The sequence below is a fragment of the Oryctolagus cuniculus genome, chromosome 4 (assembly GCF_051225735.1).
Source record: "Oryctolagus cuniculus isolate XC-2025 breed Fujian yellow rabbit chromosome 4, ASM5122573v1, whole genome shotgun sequence".
Lineage (NCBI taxonomy): Eukaryota > Metazoa > Chordata > Mammalia > Lagomorpha > Leporidae > Oryctolagus > Oryctolagus cuniculus.
Genome location: NC_142870.1, coordinates 90,880,264 through 90,902,372, shown reverse-complemented (window position 1 = coordinate 90,902,372; position 22,109 = coordinate 90,880,264). Strand labels below are relative to the sequence as shown.

The window sequence follows — 22,109 nt, the reverse complement described above, 5'->3', positions numbered from 1 at the left end:
GAGGAGTGTCATATGAAAGATAATCCACAGTAAAGGTTTCAAGCTGTTAGTTAAATGAGATGTTTCCACAGGAGGCTTTATTTTTTGCTGTTGAAATCTCCTTGTATCCAGTAAATTAAACTATTTCAAGCAAGTTTTTGCTATTCTGTTATTCGCTCCATTTTGTTTTGGTCACATTGCTACTGATAACTGCAGCAGGGAGAGCAGCAATTTTCTCTGGTTTGTATATACAGGATGTATACTGTGCATATTTTCAAAACACATGCTATGACACCATTTTCTTACAATAAGAAAAGCTAGAATAAGTAGGGAAATGCAACTGTTATGTATCTCTTCAGACAGCTTTTTCAAGACTCATTGGGATGAATGAAGTTGGCAATAGAATTTATACCATTAAGTATAATCCAGTACGCACACTAAGTTTATTCTAAGCCACATATTGCTACATGCCATAATTGTTCAGAGCCCCAGTGAGGGTAGGACAAGAATATTTTGGTTTCAAGTGCCGCCTCACTTGTGAGCCTTTTCAGACTCTTGAGCTAAACAGATTGTCTCCTCTCTGAATTCCTGTTACCCTTCATCATATAACTTTAATGGAAGATTTAATCTTCTCCTTCATATTACAGTTATTTGCATGTCTTAACATCATTCTTAAGAGCTAAAGCTCTGTGAAGATGTGCCTCTTATCAACTAATTTTGTTATACTGCTGAGTGCATAAGACCTAGAAGGTATCTTATAACCTCATTTGAATGAATGAGCAAACCAAATCACACATGGTGTTTCAAGTTGACCTATTTCTTTGATGATTAAGACTTCTTCTTTTATTAAAGAAACAACGAAGTTCAAGTCTTATGTATACTTAAGACTTTCATTTACTTGATAACCTGACAAAAATGATTTCTGAAAATTATACTTACCTTTTGTGTTCTGCTGAGCATGGTCCTTAGCCATTTGAGGACAGGGATCCGGGGGACAGGGGAGTGAAAAAGAGAAGGAGAATAGTATCACTGAGGCACTGGCTTGACCCTACAGTTATGTGAAACGATAGAACTATCTAATCATTTTGAGACAGTCAGTATCTTCTGCATTGTGTTCCGCATTAGTGTTCTTGGCACTCAAGGATTGCTGTGTCACATGATAGGAATAGAAATATTATCAGCACCAGAAATAGTCTGTTGTTTCTCAGCTATTGATGTTCGCCTATAGGGCAATAGAATTCTTCAGTGTGTGAAAGTGCCCTGTGCAAGGCCGTGCAGGAGAAGGCTGGTCTCCAACCTTCAGATGCCACAGACATTCCTCCTCTTCTATATATGCACCCAGGGTGTTAAGCCTCCTAGAGGATGCATCTCCTTAGTCCTCAAGTCTTTGGGGAGCCACTGTCTGGATTTGTGGTGCACTGAGGTAGATGGATCGTGATTAAGGGTTGCCTAAAGCTTTCTGCTATTTTTAATCTTTCCTTTTCCTCTCTCAAATTTGGATTTTGCTACCATGCACCCTGTTTGACCTCTGTGTCATTTTAATGGAACTGAATACAAGTGAATATTGTTATAAATGTAGTTCATGTCCCTTTTCTCTGCCAAATGGGCTATAGGCATCAGTGCTACGTAGTACCCAAAATAGTGTTAATTTTCTGAAAATGTAGAATTTCCAGACAAGGATGGAATTTTAGGAAAAAAGAAAGAAAGGTTATGGTAAACCACTTTGTTTTATCGTAGTTTCTATAATTATTCCCTGAGTAGTTATTAGAAGTTTATAATTTACTCTTTAAGCATAGCTAGCATATTCTTTTCTTCCTAAATGCAATTTTAAAAATATAAATCCTGAGGCCAACTTAGCTATTCCTTTTGCAACATGGATCAGTTTTGTTGAAGAAATGGTGAATTATAAATTTTGCATTTTAGGGAAACTTCATTTAGTGCATAATTTTATCTCAACCTCACCTTATTTGGCAGGATCACACTTCATGTAATTCTACAATTAATGTTTTAACAGAAATGCAGTCATTTGGATTTCCCTAAGATGCTACCATTCATATTTGTTCAGTCTCAGAATGCCAACTTTGCCAGATACTATATTAAGTACTGGCCAGTTACTTCATAAGTAGATGAATAAGTGCCCTGACTGGAGCAACCTGAGTTTTGGGACTGGCGCTGTGGTGTAGCGGGTAAAGCCACTGCCTGAAATGCCAGCATCTCATTTGGGCACTGGTTCACATCCTGGCTGCTCCACTTCCAATCCAGTTCCCTGCTGATGTGACTGGGAAAGCAGTGGCAGATGGCCGAAGTGCCCAAGCCCCTTCACCCACCTGGGAGACCAGGAACAAGTTCTCGGCTTCCGATCAGCTCAGTTCAGCTGTTACAGCCATCTGGGAGGTGAACCAACAGATGAAAGATTTTATCTCTCTCTCTCTCTCTCTTTCTCTCTCTCTCTTTCTGTGTGTATGTATCTCTCTGCCGCTCTTTCTGTAATTCTACTTTTCAAACAAATTTATAAATATTTCCAAAAAGCAAGCCTGAGCATTAAGAATTATTCTGTTCATAACTACTAGTATTTCTGTAGTAATTTAGAGTTCATCAAGCAGAACCACATGTGTATATCTGTGGTCAAGAGATCTGAGGAAAATGTTCTGACTTTTCTACTTCCTAACTATGACTTGATCTCATTTGATCCATGACTGGTTGGGGTATCATTATCAGACCATCCTCACAGTCTTGGGGCCTGTAGGACCAGATCTCCTTGTCCTTGGTCAAGTGAGTTGACCCGTTCCTCTAGACTGGTGAGGCTCATCTAAGCACTTCGGCTTGGTAGAAAGAGCAGGGGACGGTAGGTCTATGGTAAGGTTCTACTTCGGGCAGTGTCTCTCTGGGGAAACTCGGGTAAGATGCTCCCTTCTGAATACAGTGTGTCTCTGTTTGGGAAATAGAGCATAGCTCATAAAGATAAGAGAGATGCTTGACTGGGACTGTTGTCTATTTGTCATTATTCAATAGTCCTGTATTCATTCAACAAATGTTTCTTGAGTATCTCCTTTGTGCTAGCCACTCTTCTAGGTTCTAGGACTCAGTAGTAAACACAATAATAAATATTATTGCCCTCTCGGTGCTTGCACTCTGATTGTTATATTGAGAGGGGGAAGAGGAACTTTTCAAAGGATATTTTCCTTACTATCATCTGAATCCCAAAAATGTCCACCCTGCTGTCTCCTAACCCACACAACTGCCATTGAAGGATCCTTGTCCTGGAGGAAGCCCCTAAGGTTGCATTTTATACCCCTGAGCTATACCTGCAAAGAAAGGGCATTGATCAAAGTTTTCATCAGGTTCCTTAAGATGTTCTTAAGATTGATGGACATTCCTATTTGTTAATGAACAAAAAGAAAATTTTGCACTGAGTATATGAGGTTCATCTAAAACAATCCATGGAATCTTTTGAAGTTGGAGTTAAGAGATTACCAAGACTTGTCCAGAGGCAGGTGCTACAACATAGTGAGTAAAGCTGCTGCCTGCGGCACTGCCATCCCATATGAACTACCTTTTGACTGGCTGCTCCACTTCGGATCCAGCTCTCTGCTAATGTGCCTGGGAAAGCAGCAGACAATGACCCATGTGCTTAGGCCCCTGCACCCCTGTGGGAGGCCAGAAGAAGCTTCTGGCTTCTGGCTTCAGATTGGCCCAGCTCCAGCTGTTGCTGCCATTTGGGGAGTGAACCAGTGAATGGAAGATCTCTCTTTCTGTGTCGTTCCCTCTATCTCTAGCTCTGCCTTTCAAATAAATAAGTCTTTAAAAAAAGACTTGTCTAGTTTATCAGCAGTTGAGACAGGCTAAGACATAAAAAGGGAAGGACATGAACCCTAGAAATCTTTGTAATTGTTTAAATGGGATCCCTTTGAACACCTGCCACCAATAACTGTTAGTTACCGAAAAGAACATCTTCCAGATGTGAAAAGTGAGGCTGCGAGATACTATGACATAAATTCATAGAAGAGCTGAACATAGAATTTAGGCCTCCCAATGTCACCATCCAATGTTTTCTGTTTGAGTATTTTTTTTTTCTTTTAGGACACATAACATTTGTGACCATTGACAAAGAATAAGTTCACTTTGTTCACTAGAGAAATTTTTAAGGCTTTGTTTCTCACCTGTTAGTTTAATGGCAATGAAAAACGTGTGCAAGGATCTGAAGAAAGAGTTCTGAGAAATGTGTGCAGCTCCTCTTGCAAAGACAGACTTGTCTGGATGAAGCCTTGACGGCAGCACATTTAGACAAGAACTGAAAGCAAAACAGCCTCCCCGAGGTTAGACGGTGACTCCGCTCATTCCATGCACTTCAAACAATATTTAGGATGACCCTATGTAAACTCACATTATCACTTAAAAGCCAGTATAAAAATACTACCCATCTGCTATGTCAGTCCTGCTGTTGCACGCCACATTTCTCTGACAAGCTGTTACCTCAGTATATAGAGAGAGTATACATTTTGGAATCCGGAGTTTGAGTTTGGGGAAAAAAAAAATGGTATCTGGTACATATGGACTAGATTCTGTTCTTCCAAATGTAGATTTGTAACCTCATTTATTCTTAAAGATGATGTGTTAAATTAGTTGAGGGTTTTTTTTTTCTATTTCCTAGTTTTTTTTTTTTCTACTCTGAAGATTGAAGCTCCTATAATTTTCTGCCTGTGACATGAACAATGTACAATAGGAAATCATTTAGTTTACACCAGCCATATGATGTGCAGAGTGGGTGTTGGGAGGTGTTTATAGCAAACACCATAACCAAGTTTTGAGCAGCCCTGCGTTGCATGGCTTCTCTGGGAACTGTGTAACTTTTCAGGTATTAAGAATTTGGAAGGTTTGTGAGACTTTGCAGGTGCAGTCTCTGCAATTGCTTCCAAACAAGTAATCTTTAGTGCTAACGGACTCTAATTCCAGAATTTCTGGACACATTCAAACGGCCTAGATATAATCTGTCTTCTTAATAGGTATTTAAGTGTACGAGGCAAGACTGGAAGATAGATCCTCAGGCTTCATACTCTCTCGGAGGCATGAGTGTGCAAATAAAGCCTTCAGCTAGGAAATACAGTCTGGCACAGGATGTGCAAGATTGCTGAATGCTTTGCTGTTTTTTTTCTCCTGGGATAATTCCTTCTATTTTTCCTGCAAATTTCCTAGGAAATATCAAACAGGAAAAAATAACAGGAGCAGGATACATGATCTTTCATAACATTTGTTGTTTATATGTCTCTCAAAAATTTTCTAGAATTTCACTTTGATGAATATAACCCAGGACTGTATTCAAAAACCAGCATTTTATTCATTCATTCATTCCACAAGTATTTTTATATGATTATTATTTACCAGATCTTAGGCTAGGAGCACTGTCCAAAACAAACATTAGTCCAGCAGAATCTTAAAGGAGTACATGGACTGGTAGAAGAAGAGTCCAAGAAAGTATAATTTTCATAAAACTGAGAAGGGGAGTAGTTAACCTTTTGACATTAGGAGGGTACAATAGGATAAGGACACTGATGAGGACATTACAAATCCCATGTTCATCTTGAGGCACATGGTGATTATCTTTCTACTGTGAATATGCAGCATTTAAAGTCTCATTGTGAATGTTTGAAGACATGGCCTGGGGCCAGTACTATGGCCTAGTGGGTAAAGCCTCAGCTTGGTGTACCAGCATCCCATATGAGTGCAGGTTCAAGTCTTGGCTGCTCCATTTCTGACCCAGCTCCTTGCTAATGCACCTGGGAAAACAGTGGAAGATAGATCAAGTTCTTGGGCCCCTGCACCCATGTGGAAGACCAGGAAAAAGCTCCTGGGTTCTGGCTTCAGACTGGCCCAGCCCTGGCCCTTGCAACCATTTGGGGAGTGAACCAGTAAATGAATCTTTTGTCTCCCTCCTCTCTTCCTCTCTCTCTGACTCTTTTCAAATAAATAAATAAATACTAAAAAACAAAAAGAAATATCCTAAATCACTTAGACAAAGTTCCTGTGTTCAGATAGGAAAAGCAAGAGTCGGTGTTTTTGTGAATGGTCATGAAGATGTTAAACATTACTTGATTAAAAAAGAAAAAACAAGATGAGGGTCAGGTTTTTGGCACAGCAGGTTAGGCCACCACTTGCAAGGTCAACATCCCATACTGGAGTACTGGTTCAAGTCCTAGCTGCTCTTCTTTGATTCCAGCGCCCTGAAAATATGCCTGCATAGGTAGCAGATGATGGCTCAAGTGCTTAGCCTCTGCCACCTCTGTTGGAGGTCCAAACAGACTTCTGGGCTCCAAGCCTTGGTCTGCTCCAACCTGGTCCTTGCAGCCATTTGGGAGAGTGAGCCATCAGGTGGAAGATCTCTCTTTTTTTGGGGGGATGAAGAATGGGCTATATTTTTTTTAAAAAAAATTTTTATATAAGGTGAACAGATTTAATGTATTTCATAGACACACGTTTAAGGACATAATGATACTTTCCATGCTGCCTTCCCTTCCACCTACGTTCCCACCATTCTCTCTTACTTTTCTTTTAATTTTTACAATGATATATTTTCAGTTTATTTTATAATCTGAAGCTTAACCCTCCATTAAATAAAGAATTCAATGCTTAGTAAGTAGAAAAACCACTGTTCGTCAAGAGTATAGACAAGGGCTATAAACAATAACCAAATCTCAAAATGGCAATTTCACTCATATACATTACATTTTTTGTACTCTGTATATTAGTTACCACAAATCAGAGAAAACATATGATATTTATCTTTTGGGAACTGGCTTATTTCACTAACCATAATGGTTTCCAGTTGTCTCTGTCTTTCTGTATCACTTTCAAATTAATTAATTTTTAAAAAATTGGATGAAAATTTAGGTTTTCGACACGAAAGCCCACAGTCCTCCCACTGTTTTAGTTTTATATCTGTGTTCACTCTTACCCAAAGCTACTTCAGGTCAGTAGTTGAGGTTTGAACCAACTCCAAATGAGGGCATTTTTGAGACAGGAATCTTATGTTGAACTAAACTCACCTCCATGTTGGCACACACGTTAGTTCCTCTTCCCCTTTATAATTTTGCTATTGGATTTAACACATGTGGTTGGGCTAAAGCTCTGACCACAGGCATATTTGAAGATTATACTTATTTTTGGATGCAGTCTTCTTTGCCTTCAAACTGGACAGTTAGACGTGGAGGGAAGAAAATGAAGTTGAGCAATTCTGACTGTCATATCTCACAGCCACAGGCTTTTTCTTTTCATCATTTCTGTGATCAGTGCTGTCCCTCTTGCCAAACTAAGCCTTTGATAATTTTCTTCCATTGCCTTTTTAGCCTTGACTGCCATTGACACTTCTTGGCAGTTACAAGTTTTTCTAATCTGATGGGTCAATTTTGGTTCTGCCTACATATTACACATAAGTTGACTTTTCTCCACCTATTTGTTTATACAGCTCAGCTTTTCCTGAGTTGTTCTTTCAACCTCTTAAAATTCTGGCAATTTTTCAGTCTCAGATCAGGTACCACCCAGCCTAAATTGACTCTGCCTCTTTTATGGCATTTATTGTAGTCTACCTTGAATGATAGTTATTATGCCAAAGCTAGATATTGAAAACTTGGAAAGAAAAATGATTTGTTTTCACATATACTATCCTCACAGGACCTATCATTGCCTCTTTCACTTAATAAATATAGAAGGAATGCATTATCTTAGTATCTTAAAAGTTTCACACGAGTTCCTTTGCAATCATGTTAAAAATCTATGAAAAGTTGACATCTAGATGTGTTGGCAGAGTTGTCAGCATTTCCATCACTTTATTGAATTTCAATATTTATTGAAATTTTAAAATCCAGCCATTTTCTCTATGAAAAGCACAAATCCACCTCCCCATTTCCCTTACAACTACAATAGAAGGATTACATCCTGGCATAATTAAAAGAAACAGAATTGTGTTAATATTAAGAATCTGTCCATTGCCTTCTTTGGCCACCAAGTCCTGAATTCTGAGAATCAAGAGGTAGTTGCATATGATATTTTTTGGGAAAGGGCCTCTACCTAATGCTCCACTATTCCTTATTTGCATTGTGAAAACATATCTGGTGTAGAACAGTTGACCCATTCTCTCCTGAAAGCAAGGAGTCTGGTTTAAACAAATTGCTGTGCTAGACCTTGGCATTCAATGTAGGTATGGAAGCTTCCAGGCCCAGAATGGCTGTTATACTGGAGGCAGCATCTGAATGTAATATTGACTAATTATTTGGCCATAAATGACAGCACAAACACTGTGCTCTTTTTGCATCATTTATTGCATCTGTGGGATATCTAATTATGAAGAAAATAGTCTTCAGTGGTCTCTATTAACACTGACGTAGAAGAGCAGAAAGACATCTGAACCAATCATTGTGTGAATAAGAAGTGCTTGAAAATCTTCCATTAATCTGTGTTTTTGTATTTTGAATGCTTTCCTGCTCGCCCATTAGGTATCAAGGGACTGAATGGGTCTGAACTGACTTGCATAAGAATTTTAGTAAGAACTGGGAGGAGCAAAAGAAGGAAGCTATTTGCATTCCTGGAAGGCAGAACTCAGGTTTATTATCTTTCATGTTCTAATAAAAGGCAGTCTGCTTTCCAAATGCTGCTTATACTGAGCTTTTTGTCTCAAATTTTTGTATTTGTTATGAAAGTTGCTTTTATTTTTAAATTATTGAATGCAAAATCTGTGAGAAAAAGCGGAAGTACACTGGTACCCCTATTCATTTCCCATGTTTCAGCCAAAGTTTGATACGTTGAGTTCTAGGTTCATGTTGTATCTTGTTTATGTAACTTTTTTAAAAAATTAGTTCTGGTTGTTATTGTTGGAGATGGAGATAAAGGGTAAAGGACCTGAGTGTGTAAAAATGTTATATATCTTCACCTCTTCTGACGCTCTGGATGTTTGTGTGCATATACAATGTGTTTTTTGTGCTGGTTTTGCTGGCTGCCAGCAGCCTGCCCCCAACCCTGGACTGAAGCTGCCAGTGCAGGCAGGAGTGGAATTGCTACTGGTTGCCCCAGTCCTTGCCTTTGAAGACTGGCAACTTCACTGCTCCTGATTCGCCTGTCCTCACCACAAGTTTGTTGCCTTATTTGTTTTACAGCACTTTTGAAGATTTATGTATCTAAGTCAGAGTTACAGAGTGTGGGGGAGAGAGAGAGAGATCTTTCATCTGCTGGCTCACTCCCCAAATGTCTGCAATGGCCAGTGCTAGACCAGGCCGAAGCTAGTAGCCAGGAGCTTCTCCCAGGTCTCCCAAAGACTTAGGCCTTCTTCTACTAGTTTCCCAGAGGCATCAGCAGGGAGCTGGATTGGAAGTGAAACAGCCAGAACACAAACTGGCACCCACATGGGATGGCTTTGAGCCATCAGCTTAACCTACTACACCACAATGCTGGTCCCAAAAAGCACTTTTACAGTTGGTCTTGAGGTTGCTGCTAAAACATAGAACATATTTTTCTTTTCTAAATATCTGAACCCTGGGAGGAGAGGAGCTGGAGGAGGAATCAAATCAATACCATATATGAATCACTGTGTACTTCATAACTTTCAAGGTCTATATCCAAGGATAAAACTAAAGTCTTGGGTTTTTTGTTTTGTTTTCTGGGTTTTGTTTTATATTATTTTGCTTTGTTTCTAAACTTTGTTTTGTTTTGTTTTGCTGGGTTTCCATTCAGCACTCATTTACTGAGACTCTCCAAGCTGACTTTAAGTTCCCCTTGGGATATTAATATGGACACATGTTGTATATAAATCACTTTTCTGTAAGTAATGAGTATACTTCAAGAGACACATAAATTAAACAACATGTGGAAGTTCAAGTGAAAGAAAGCTTATTTCTAGGGAGGATTATTTTGGTGAGCCCTCTTTTTAAATTGAGAGCCCTGGCGATCTTGGTCAGTTCACATCATCTCTTCAAAGACTGGGGGCCCTCCATATGGGAATAAGCAAGTAATAGTAACAAAAGAAGAGCTCAAGGAAAGACGAATATGATGTTCACCACATTCACATTAGTATAAATTATTTACCAGTTATAAAGCTCTATGCCAGTGCACAGCCTCTAGAAGTCACTCCCACTGAACATCCTCATTTTCAATTAGCATCAACAGCATGGATCATCATTTTCTGCCTTTGAGGCTTTTAGAATGTCATGAGGTGGAGGGTTGAGGGGCCTAGGCCTGGCTTTACATTGTCAGTTAAAAGTAGATTTAACTCATAGATCATGAGCATCCTTCCTCTCCCTGGAGCTCTGGCCCTGGATACTGTGGGCCTTTTTGCCCCCTTGACATACAGGAAATTCGCCAAGTTGCTGCTTCCTCATTTTGAGGACAGGAAGTGAAAACTCATTATGTCCTGCCAAAACAAGAGAAGGGGAGTTACTGGTGAAGTGGTTCGAAAAGTGGCATATTGGAGTAGAATCAGGACCAGCGCCCAGTCTCATGAGGAAATAGGAGCTTCTAGCTCTTTGTCTCTCCCTCTGTCTCTTCCCCCCTCTCCTCTCTCCGTAGCCACTTTTTTCCTCCTTTTCATCTTGCCTTCAAAGAAGATTGAGAAAGATTTGTTCTCTCCAGGAGATGACTGACAAAGTATATCTCATAGGTCTTTTGCATCTCATTCCTGTGCAGTGTAAGGGAGGACATTCTTGGCCCATTATAGCTACGGAGTGGTCGCTGAGTATGTCATGACGAACACAGCAGCTTTCAGGAATAGATTATTGAGTTCATGGTTTGCTGCATTTGGCTAAAATTCCTCCTGTCTAATGAATTTTCCCATTCAGAATCAGTTATAATTAAACATGCAGTACATAGTTGGGACAATAGGAATGCACCAGTTTTGACAATTAATGTAGTTGGGAACTCTGTCACTCAGTTTTGGAGCAGATGATTCCATTTCCCCAGACACTGAAGTTCCTGAGAATCTGCCCTCTTCCTCTTCTCTTCCGTGTCTCCTAACTTCACCCTGTGAACACTTCACATGTTCACCACTCTATGCGTGATCCCTGTGCTTTCTGTCTTCTCACTTTTCATTCATAGCAGGAGTATCTTGGCTTTCCCCACTTCTCCAGCCTTCCTTGGATACACAGTCAGGCATTTAAATCTTTTAGCATACCACAGTGTAATTTAGATTAGGAAACTTCTCATTTGTAAACCTCACTTGGTTTTGTTAACACTGCTGTGCCCAAAACCTGCTGAATTAACTTAATCCCATGCTATTAGTGAAGGCAAGGAAGAAAACTCACATGTAATGATACCTGCTTTGCAACAAGCATTGGGCTAGGCTTCTCCTTATACGGTTTCTCATTTTAATCTTCATATGAACCTTGCCAGGGGAGGATTATCATCTCATTTAGCTATGTGGAGTCTGAAACCCAGAAATATTAACTACTTTGCCTGAGGATAGATGGCAAAGCCGAGCTTTGAAGCCACATATCTCTGACTTCAAAGACTATGTTCTTTCTCTGCCATGGAAAGACCATGGAGAAGACCAAATGATGGAACCTTCAGAGACTGGGAGAAGTTTGCTACTTCAAAGTTTATAATTCCAGAACATGCATGCTATCTTAGCCAATAGAAGTGTGTAAATAAAATGGTACTCCTGAATCATGTAAGTCATTGGCAAAATAACTTTTAGGTGTTATTCTAAGTCCTGGACTATTTAGAATAATTATGATAGCATATGAGTAATCTAGTATTTTTAAGCAATTTATGCGTGCCAGCTTTGGGCTTAGTTATTTGTATAATATAAAAAGAGGGACAGTTCTGTGGTATGACATACCAGATGAAAAGATGGCTGGCCGGCGCCGCGGCTCACTAGGCTAATCCTCCGCCTTGCGGTGCCGGCACACCGGGTTCTAGTCCCAGTCGGGGTGCCAGATTCTGTCCCGGTTGCCCCTCTTCCAGGCCAGCTCTCTGCTGTGGCCAGGGAGTGCAGTGGAGGATGGCCCAAGTGCTTGGGTCCTGCACCCCATGGGAGACCAGGATAAGTACCTGGTTCCTGCCATTGGATCGGCACAGCGCGCCTGCCGCGGCAACCATTGGAGGGTGAATGAATGGCAAAGGAAGACCTTTCTCTCTGTCTCTCTCTCACTGTCCACTCTGCCTGTCCAAAAAAAAAAAAAAAAAAAAAAAAAAAGGAAAAATTGAACAGATCCATAACCATGATTCAGATTTGTGGCACTGATCAGATTGATTTGTAGATGAGGCAGTGTGTCCTGCTAGTGTGGGCTGGGGAATACCAAGAAGGTCTTTGAGGGAGTAGGGTGGGTTGTAGGCAGTGCTGGAGTGAGGCTGCATCTGGACAGGTAACCTGATCTCCGTGTTCTTTATTTGGTTCCCTTACCTGTTCAAGCAGTAGTCCAAAAAAAGGGGGGGGGGTTAAGCCCAAAGAACAAAGGAGAGGAACTGTGACTAGCTTCTGATAGACTAAAGGACTGGCTTCAAGTCTATACCCCTTGGGGTGAATTTTGTTGATGTACAAAGGACAGCACATCAAGTGGTGGCGGTGGTGAAATATGCTGAGTGTAGAAACCAGTATACCATAATTATAGTTCTCCTTCTGCCATCAAGTTATACGATGGCCTTGGACAACTCATACAACCTCTCAGTCCCCAAGTGTCCTCGTGGAATGGCAGGGATTGGACTGGATGAGCCTAAAGCTCTTCCTTAACTCCAGCATTTGATAATTCCAAAGTTGTTAGCAAACTTTGCCCATTTGCATTACATATGTATATGGTAACCACTTGACTATGCATCAGAGAGGTATACTCTTCCTCCTCAAAAATGTTGAAGCCTAACCTTGTTTCAGGAAACACCCTGGAAACATGTATTCAGAATTTAAAATTTTAAGTTCTTCGTTCTTGCATTTTAATGCCTACTGCTGTGGGCCTCTCTCTTTCTTGGAAGCCAGTTTTAAGGTTTTCTTAATTTGTTTTATTTTTTGAGAAGCAGAAATAGAGACAAATTACAGCTAGAGAGCCATGAGCAGAGCTACTATCTGCTGGTTCATTTCTCAAATGAGGCCAAAGCTGAGGGCCAAGAACTCAATCCAGGTCTCCCTTGTAGATGGCAGGGAAAAACACCTTCAGCCATCACATTGCTTCCTAGGGTCCATACTAGCAGGAAACTGGAGCCAGGAACTAGAGAGGGGCACTGCACCCAGACAATCTAATTTGGGATGTGAGTATGTTAACTGACATCTTCACCATGGCTAAACACTTGTCCTCAGTGTTTGTTTTGATTACTGGGATCCCCTTTAATGATCAAAGTGAAAGAATATTAGGACTGAAAGATAATTAGCCTCTTAATCAGAATTCATTTTTTGCTACAACAGATAAAAATTAATATTTTGAAAAATAGGTAACAATCACTACCAAATTCTGGTAGAATCTGATCCTTTAAGAATTGGCTCTTCTGTGTCAGTTGTTAAATCAACAAGAGGAATCATTGTGCACTTACTTCCCATGTAGAATCTCTGTCCTTAATGTGTTATAATTTATGAATTAATGGTATAACTAGTACTCAAACAGTACTTTACACTTTGTGTTTCTGTGTGGGTGCTAACTGTTGAAATCTTTACTTAGTATATACTAAATTGAACTTCTGTATATAAAGGTAATTGAAAATTAATCTTGATGAAGAATGGGATAAGAGAGGGAGTGGGAGATGGGATGGTTGTGCGTGGGAGGAAGGTTATGGGGGGAAAAGCCACTATAATCCAAAAGTTATACTTGGGAAATTTATATTTATTAAATAAAAGATAAAAATTAAAAAATAAGAATTGGCTTTTCATGGAATTAACTAGATAAAATCCTGTGTTAACAATGATTTGGGAGGACTCACCAACTTGAAGTAACTACACCTTAGTTAGGTGGCTAAATAGGTGGCTAAATATACCTACATAAACAGCAGGTTCCGTCAATTCTCATTTAAGTGTTTTCATTTATCTTCTCTGTGTGTCCCCATTCTTAGGTAGGCCTAGCACTGAATCTGAGGATAGGGTTGAGCAACAAAAGCACATGAATGCATCTCAAACCCAAGTTTTGTTACCCTGGGCAGGGATTGCATTTTAAAAAATGACAGAGTGGGGGACTGAAAAGGAAAATGTTTTCTTCATTATTGTGTGCCTGTATGCTTGACAAAGGTAAAAATATGCCTTGTCTTAAATAAACAATGGTAGCTAAAATCTGCATCAATTCCTAAAATCCTTCCTCATTCAGAAAATGAAAGCTTCTCTGTTGCACTTTAGACCAAAGTGGCCTACTAGGTGCTTATGCAAAAGGCAGAAAATGACATTAAGGTAAACAGACTCTTAAGGTGCCTCCAATTATCCCCACTTCGCATTGTTCTTGCCTTCGTGCAGTCCCCTCCCCTTGAGTGCAGGAAAAACCCAAGACTAAGGACAGGTTGTCCATGAGTCCTTGTAATTATTAAGTTACAAAGACTGTGACATCTATCCTGTGAGGGAGCGCTCTTTTGTTGCCTTTGATAAAATAGGCTGCCAGGCTGTGAGCTGAAGCCTTCAGAACTAGCAGTCTGCAGGGACCTGAGTGTTGACAACAACCTTGTCACTTTGAAAGCTTCCACAGTTAAACCTCAGGTGAGACTGCAGCCCTGGGCCAACTCTTGGCCAGCAGCCTACGGGACCCTGAGGCAGGAGACCAATCTCAGCCACACCTACACTGATGACTTGTGGAAATAGAGATAAGAGGTGCATGTTCTTTTACTCTACTAAGTTTTTTGGGAGTTGCAGCAATAGCGTACTAATACAGCCATGCTAATTTTAGAATTTACCGCTTTCTTCATCTACTCTACACAATACTAAGTGAATGTGGCTTGTTACCCCCATCCTCGAAATCATTAAGGGTGTTTTATTGGACACTTGATTTATCTGTGGCTTTGTGAAGATCCTAATTCTGCTCTCCATTTCTATTATCTCTTTGGGAAAAATGCCCTCTTAGTTTGCTTTATAAGCAAGTTTAAGGAGGTTGAAAATCATTGATAAACACTTGTTGGGTCCAGTTCAATTACATGAAGATAAATTTTTCCCAAAGCTATTTTTATATTTTCCTGTGGCTGTGGCATAGATGGTAATATCACCACTTGTGCTGGGAAATGAGAGAGGGGGAGGACATCGTTCTGCAAGCTGCTCTGGCATTTGCATGCTCGTGAAATTAGGTATAAAATCACATTAAGAGGATTTAAACACGAAGCAGCTATCTTGCAAGGCGACCCTTCAACCTGAAGAATGTTAGCAAAAGAAGGGCAGGAGCCCAACCTGGCCAAGTTAGGGATGTGCAGAAGGTGCTCACTCCCATCAGTGCTGACTCTTCCACCTGCCTCATTAGCAGCCAGAGGCGTGGCAGTTTGGAAAAGACAGAGGACTCTGATGTGTGGAAACAACCTGTCGCCCTGGAGTGGCTCAGACATTGTCCCAGAGTAGTCTTGCCACTTCTGACTCGATGTGAGACATTGCCAAACCTCCCACTGTGTTCTGCAGCATTTCTGTGCTCACCTGACCAACTAGAAGATGAATAGCTGTTGGCACGTTCCCAGAAGCAGCACCTTATACGTCTTTTCAGCTCTTAACACATCGTTCTATAGTTTCTGTTCCAGTATCCGCAAAGTCTGTCTTCTCCAAAGCCTCATTTTCCAGCGTGTTGCTGTCTCATTGTAGGAGTCCTCAGTTGTGAATGAGTGAAGGAATGAATATATGAGCAGTTGAGGACACCAAGACATTAGTGTTACAAACCAATCACTTCTTCCTTTAGGAAGACATTCTATTTGGAGTAATTATGCATATATAGCTCAGATTTACTTTTATAGGCTAAGCATTTTGTTAAGTTATTCTTAAAACATTTCTAACTGGGTTACTAGAAAGAACTTAGAATATGGAGAAATCAATTGCTCTACAATTTAAGCAGAAAAGTATTGATTACTTCCTAGGTTCAGAATATGTCATACACTTCCACATTACTAATAGACAGATACTTCATGAAGGTTATGAGGAATGCCCAAAAACACAAGGTTCAGAATTTGCAGGGAAGAGATGTAAATCTTAGTGGCGCTGATTCCAAATGGTAAATGTGCTATTTCCTTCCTATACACACATGCATACTTCAATCTGTAAAGGTTTTTTACCTACAGAACTACAAAGGAATTTTAAAATTTTTGGAAATGTAATTAAAAAATAAATTTACGGGGCCACCATTATGGCCCAGTGGATTGAGCTGCTGCCTGCCATAGCAGAATCCCATATAAGCACCAGATCGAGTCCCAGCTGTTCTTCTTCCCAACCATCTCCCTGCTAATATGCATGGGAAAGCAGCAGAAGATGGCCTAAGTGCCTTGGCCCCTGCACCCACATGGGTGACCCAGATGAAGCTCCTGGCTCCTGACTTTGGCTTAGCGTAGCCCTGGCCATTTGCAGCTATTTGAATAATGAACCAACAGTTGAAAAATCTATGCCTCTCTCCCTCTCTTTCTCTCTTTGTAACTTTCCATTTTTAATAAGTAAAAGGTTTATGTTGTAACAAAAAATTTGAATCTGCACATATAGTTTTTTTTTTTCAAAATATGCATTTCTCATGAATGGAGGACTTCTCATGTATTCAGCTGGGAATATTTCCTGTGTACCCAACTGCATCCCATGTACTATGCAAGATATGATGAGGGATATGCAGGTGAATAAGACTAGAACTTGCCTTTATTGGGAAAAAGAGAATTAAATTGGTTAAGTCCAAAAGTTTTGCAGATAGAAAAAGATGTACAAGAAGTCTAGACTAAAAGGAGTGAAATTAGATTAGAAATCTGCAAATGTACATAAATAATTGACATTTCTGGGATCTGTTTCCTTGTGGGAAGAATGGAGGCTAATCATCTGCTTTAGAGATTGGTTGAGAGAATTGAGAAAACACAGGATGTTGCTGGCGTTCAATAGATAGTTCGTAATAGTGACATCAAGGTAAGGTTTTGGAGGTCATCAGAGGTACTGATAAAGCAGCCCCCACTAAGGAAACAGTAGTGCCAGGCAGAGGAAGAAACATGAACTTGGAAACCAGTCCCCAGCAAGCCTTGTGACTATGGTGAACTCCTAACTGTATAGGTGCCTCTGACTCCTCAGTTACAACCCAGGTTATCAGGAGACCCGCTTCACAGGGTGGTTAGAAAGGATGCAGGTAAGGCATAGGTGTGTTTGCAATTTGTGGAAATCCATGGGAAACTCCACTTACTCATTTTTTTACTGTCAATATAATAAGAGCTAGTCCCTCCAAGATTGTGTCTTGGGAGTGGACATATTTAGCCCAGTAGTTAGGCTCTCTGTGTCCCACATAGAAGTGCCTGAGTTTGATTCCCACCTCTAATTCCTAACTCTAGCATCCTACTAATTCAGACCATGGGAGGCAGTGGTGATGGCTCAAGTAACAGGGTTCCTGCCAGCTACTTAGGAAACCAGAATTGAGTACTAGGCTCTCCCCGACTGGCCTTGTCCCATCCCCAGTCTGTCTGTCTATCTGTCTGTCTCTCTCTCTCTCTTTCTCCCCTCCCTCCCTTTATCCTTTCCTATCTCCCAAATGCAAATAATAGTAAAAAACTTTTTTAAAAGAAGAGAGTGTTCCCTTTCACCTGCTTTTAAAATCATGATTTTTTTCGTCTGCCGTTAGTATGTTCTGTCATACCCAAGCATTTAAGTATTTGTCATGATCTTGCTTCACTTTGCCAAAACTTTGACTTCTGTGTGTGGGTTTCATTAGTACTGAAAATACTGGGCCACCATGAGCAGCCATGGTGACTTTGAATGATCTCATGAATGTGTTATATGGCTATTGTGAATGGTGATTTTGTACCTTACTTCTGATGTTTCCATGCAGTTCAAGATTTCTCCTGCATTAGCGACATGAATAATAATAATAATAATAATAATTTTAATGACTTTGGTGAAACGATCTTAAAATGCTTTGAGTATTTCTATTTTTTCTAAAGGGGCCATTCTAAACATTTGAACCATTTTGATGATTCAAGGTCATCACCATGACCATCTATTATTGTGCTCTGCTGAAATTCAGTAATTTTTCTCTCGTGTCCCCTCAGGCTGTCAGCTGTCATCTCTGCTGTCACTGTGCTGTGTCTCAGAGTTTTACCCACCACCTTTTAATGTTGATTGGTTCTAATCTCCTCTGGTATGAGGATGAAACAGAAACACAGTGATTAGAATTGTTTGTGAATGAGTCAGAGAGTGCTGAATAGTGCCCCTCAAGAGCGTTCATCTGGGGGAAAGATTGTTTTATTCTGGCTTTTTATTTTTTAAATCATCATTTTTCCTATGCCATAGCTGCAGCTGCCATGGCTGCTTAATCGTCTTCCTCTTCCTCTTCCATCATCACCACCATCTTCTTCTTTTCCAATCTCAGGAAATCCGTAAGTGTCTGCTGTGACTTTATATGTTCCTACCTCATGCTCCGATGCTGGGATTTTGTTGTGAAATTGTAACAATTAGAGGAGTGTTTCTAAATTGGATCACTTGAGATTGTCTCAGTTCTCTGTGACTTTAAGAACAGGCTGAATTGAAGCCACATACGGTTGGCAGCTTTCATCCATTTATTTGGACTATCAAGCAAGAATGCTCACAATCTTTCAAATGAAAGAAGACATCTTTATTTCCAGTTCACACCCTTCATAATAAGAAGGGTATTTGAAGTAAAGCCAAAGAGCATAACTTCTCTAGCCTCCGTATTTCAGATGCCTGCGGTAGTGACAGAACGCTTCTCCTCCTCCCCACCTTACCCCAGGTCAGCTGCAGAAAATGACAGTGATGCATTCGGAGGCAAACAGCAAAAAGAAAAAAATAATAATAATTTGTCCAAATGTGTCAACAAGGCCTCCGCTTCCCTGAAAGGCCATCTTCAGAAAGTAGCACATGCTATACACCCAGCAGAGAAAAAGGTCTATGCTCACTTCACTTACTTATCACCTCTGAAAAGAGTTTTGTGCTGTGCTTACCAAAAAGCAGTCTCTATGATCGTTACCAAAAGCTTGGAAGTTGGAGAAAGGCTCTGTTTAAAACACAGACCTTGTTTCATTCTGGTGAAGACAAGAACTTGAGCTTGGCACATGGATTATCCCTGCATGAGAGATCCCCTGCTCCCTCTCCCCAGGTGCCTCTCCTTTGTGCACACCAGGAGCCACAAGTGTCATCATTTCTTATTGGAATCTACTGACTTCGCTCAGCCTGTCCTCCCTGGGCAGCCTGTTTCTACCCTGCCTCAGGTCGTCTCCAGGAGCCTTGGCTTACAATGGGGTAAAGGGCCCTCTGTCCAGGCATCCCCATAGCTGTCAGACTATTCTCCGAGGTGGCTTTTCTCAACTTGCATCTAGGCTGACAATCACTTATTATTGTCTTAATAATTAATGCTTTATCTTTATGACATCTGTGTGCCCCCTGAGGGCACGTATGAAACTGCCCTTTAACAGGAAGCTAGATTGGAAGTGCAGCAGCCAGGACTTGAATCAGTGCCCATGTGGAATGCCAGCTTTGCAGGCAGTGCCTTTACCTGCTGTGCCACAATGCTGACTTTTCTAACACAGTTTTGAAAATATGCAGTTAATTGGAATTGAAGGAAGGAAGGAAGGAAAGGAGAGGAGGAAGGGATGGGAAAGGAGTGGTAGGAAGCTTCTATCTACGGCCATAATAATGTTAGCCAATACTTTTGAATTCCATGACATTTTACTATTTACAAAATTGTTTCACTTCTATGTCCATATCATTTGTCAGTGTCCTGAGCCTGTGTGCATGGCGTGTGATACGTACGCATATATGCATGTGCATCTACTTAATATACACATGTATTGCTTGTTTCAAATATTCAACTTCAAACTTTTCATGCTAAACATACATTTCCATGATAAGCTGAGTTATAGGGACTTTACCATTTTCACCCCTGCATCTTTAGCTCCTTGAACAAAGTCTGGAAAGGAGGAAAAGCTCAATAAAGATTTACTAGGTCAGTGGCTGAAGATATTACATCACATGGTCCGTGCCACAGTCCTGTAAAATCAATACACCAGCCTTACCACGTCCTCCTTTGCTAGAGATAGCAAAACTGAGGCCTCAAGACCTCCTCCAGGTCCCGCAGGTACTTCTTGGCCAGCATGTGAATTCAGGATTTCTATTTCCATATTCTTTCTTTTCTGACTTCTGGGAATTTGCTATATTAATAGCAAAGCAAGAAATGTCACACAAGGAAAAATTGTTTCCACATTTAAACTCACGATGCACATGCACGAAAGTACTGACTTTTCAAACCAACAGTAACGCAGATTGTGTGACTTTTAGTGGAAAAGCTTTTCTGTCCCATCCTCTTGCCTTTATTAGCATATGTGTCAGTGCACACACACACACACACACACATACGCTCAAGCACACAGCATGCAGCTCACATCTTGTACTTTTCCAGTCTCTGGTTAATTCCTTCATAGGCTCTCTCACAACTCTGACCATCCCAGGAGCCTGTCACGGCTGTTGCATGGTCAGCCAGGGCCAACCACCATGCAGCAGCATTTGTTATGGCCACTTTGGCAAGTTCACAGGACTTGAGGGAAGAGGGAGAGCAGGCGTTTCAGGAGAACTAGGCTAAGCTGTTGTTGTAAAAGTTTATATTCTCCCTAATTGTAGCTCATGTTGCAAGCGGAGTAAACAACCATGAAAATTCCTAAGTTGTTATGAACCTCCGAGGGTGTCCATAATCACCTTGAAATCCAAATAAAATAGTGTTTTACAGAAACAGAAGCCAGGCACCACATGCAGTGAGTCCCCATCACTGCAGAGAGATTTAACACACTCCTATCAGCCAGGAGAGGGCAACGCTTACGGCCTGAATGCATAGAGGGGACTGGAGACAATTGGAGGAGACTTGGCAGCCAAACAGAGCTGTAGCAACAGTCACTTTCTATTCTCGGGCTCCTCTGCTTTTCCCTTTATCCTAAAACAGGATGACTAAAAAGGAGATGAGGCTACAGTGATACAGAATCCTAAATTAAAGCACAAGGAAAAGCTAGCATTAGCTTTTAAATCTAAAACCCTGTGGGTAGGAGTGAGTCAGTGAAAAACTATACAAAGGGATCTTAAGTCATGAATTATGTTACATGTTACATTACTCGGCAATGGCAGTGAGTAGCCCAGGAACTCTGCAAGGCCTATTTTTATAATCACTTAGACGGATCGTGATGGAGTAAAGGGATGTCTATGCAAATTCCCAAGTCTGACTCTCCATTTGACCGTGAGTCAGGCTGCAGATCGTGGACGTGGACTTGTCAGTTGTAGTGGGCCTCGTCTCTTTCCCTTTTTCCTTTCTCATAAATGACTCAGGAGTATCACTGAGAAACCATGTGTGCTGGTTACTGGAATGATCTTTTGAGGAAGTTCATGTCCTCCAAGCCTTACTAGTTTCACCCAGAGAAACGTACCCCTACTCTGGTTTCACCTCCTCTGTGTGGCTTGCAGAGATAGGCTATTGGGATTCCCCACCAGTCCACAACTTGAAGCTTCTATTCTCACATTTTGACTGCCAGTTTTATATTTGGTTAAAATCCTGCTTTTGTGCCTGGTTTCCTAGGGAAACAGTTTGTAAGAGCTGCTGTGTCCATCTGCCTCACCCGTCTGAGATTTCGACTGTGCACCCTGAATATCTCCTCATCTGACAGAAAGAGGGCCCCAAATGAGGGAAAACCCCTTGAAATTTGTTAAGGATAAAAATATGAAAATGAGTGGTCAGTTAGGCAATCAGAGTTGCAGGGGCCAGGAGGCTGGTATGTGTTTGTGGGACTTTGTTTTTAGCTACCTAGACATTTACACCCAAGAGTAATAAGGAGGTAAGTGTAAGTGTACAGTGGAATAGTCAAGGAATCTTGTCCCATAGTAAGATAGAATTAACAAGTTCTGCTGTTCTCCAGCACAGCTGAGTGACTGCAGTTTACAATGATATAAGTGGATCATTTATGCTGTTTACATGTGCTAAAATATTGCAGTATACCCACATAAAAATGTACATGTAGTGCATGTAAATCAAAAATATAAATAAAGTTTGAAATCAACCCCC

At 40.7% G+C, this 22,109-nt stretch overlaps 1 protein-coding gene and 1 long non-coding RNA gene across 37 annotated transcripts in view; one reads left to right on the top strand and one right to left on the bottom strand.

Annotated features, from left to right (window-relative positions):
• The window catches only part of LOC149127040 (uncharacterized), a 74,509-nt gene extending 52,493 nt beyond the window's left edge, over positions 1–22,016 (bottom strand). Inside the window, exon 1 of the long non-coding RNA XR_016232522.1 lies at positions 919–22,016. This is a non-coding gene — a long non-coding RNA (uncharacterized LOC149127040). The remainder of the gene's footprint in view (positions 1–918) is intronic.
• Positions 1–22,109, top strand: part of LPP (LIM domain containing preferred translocation partner in lipoma) — a 736,836-nt gene that overhangs the window by 494,277 nt on the left and 220,450 nt on the right. The gene's annotated exons all lie outside the window — the stretch shown is intronic.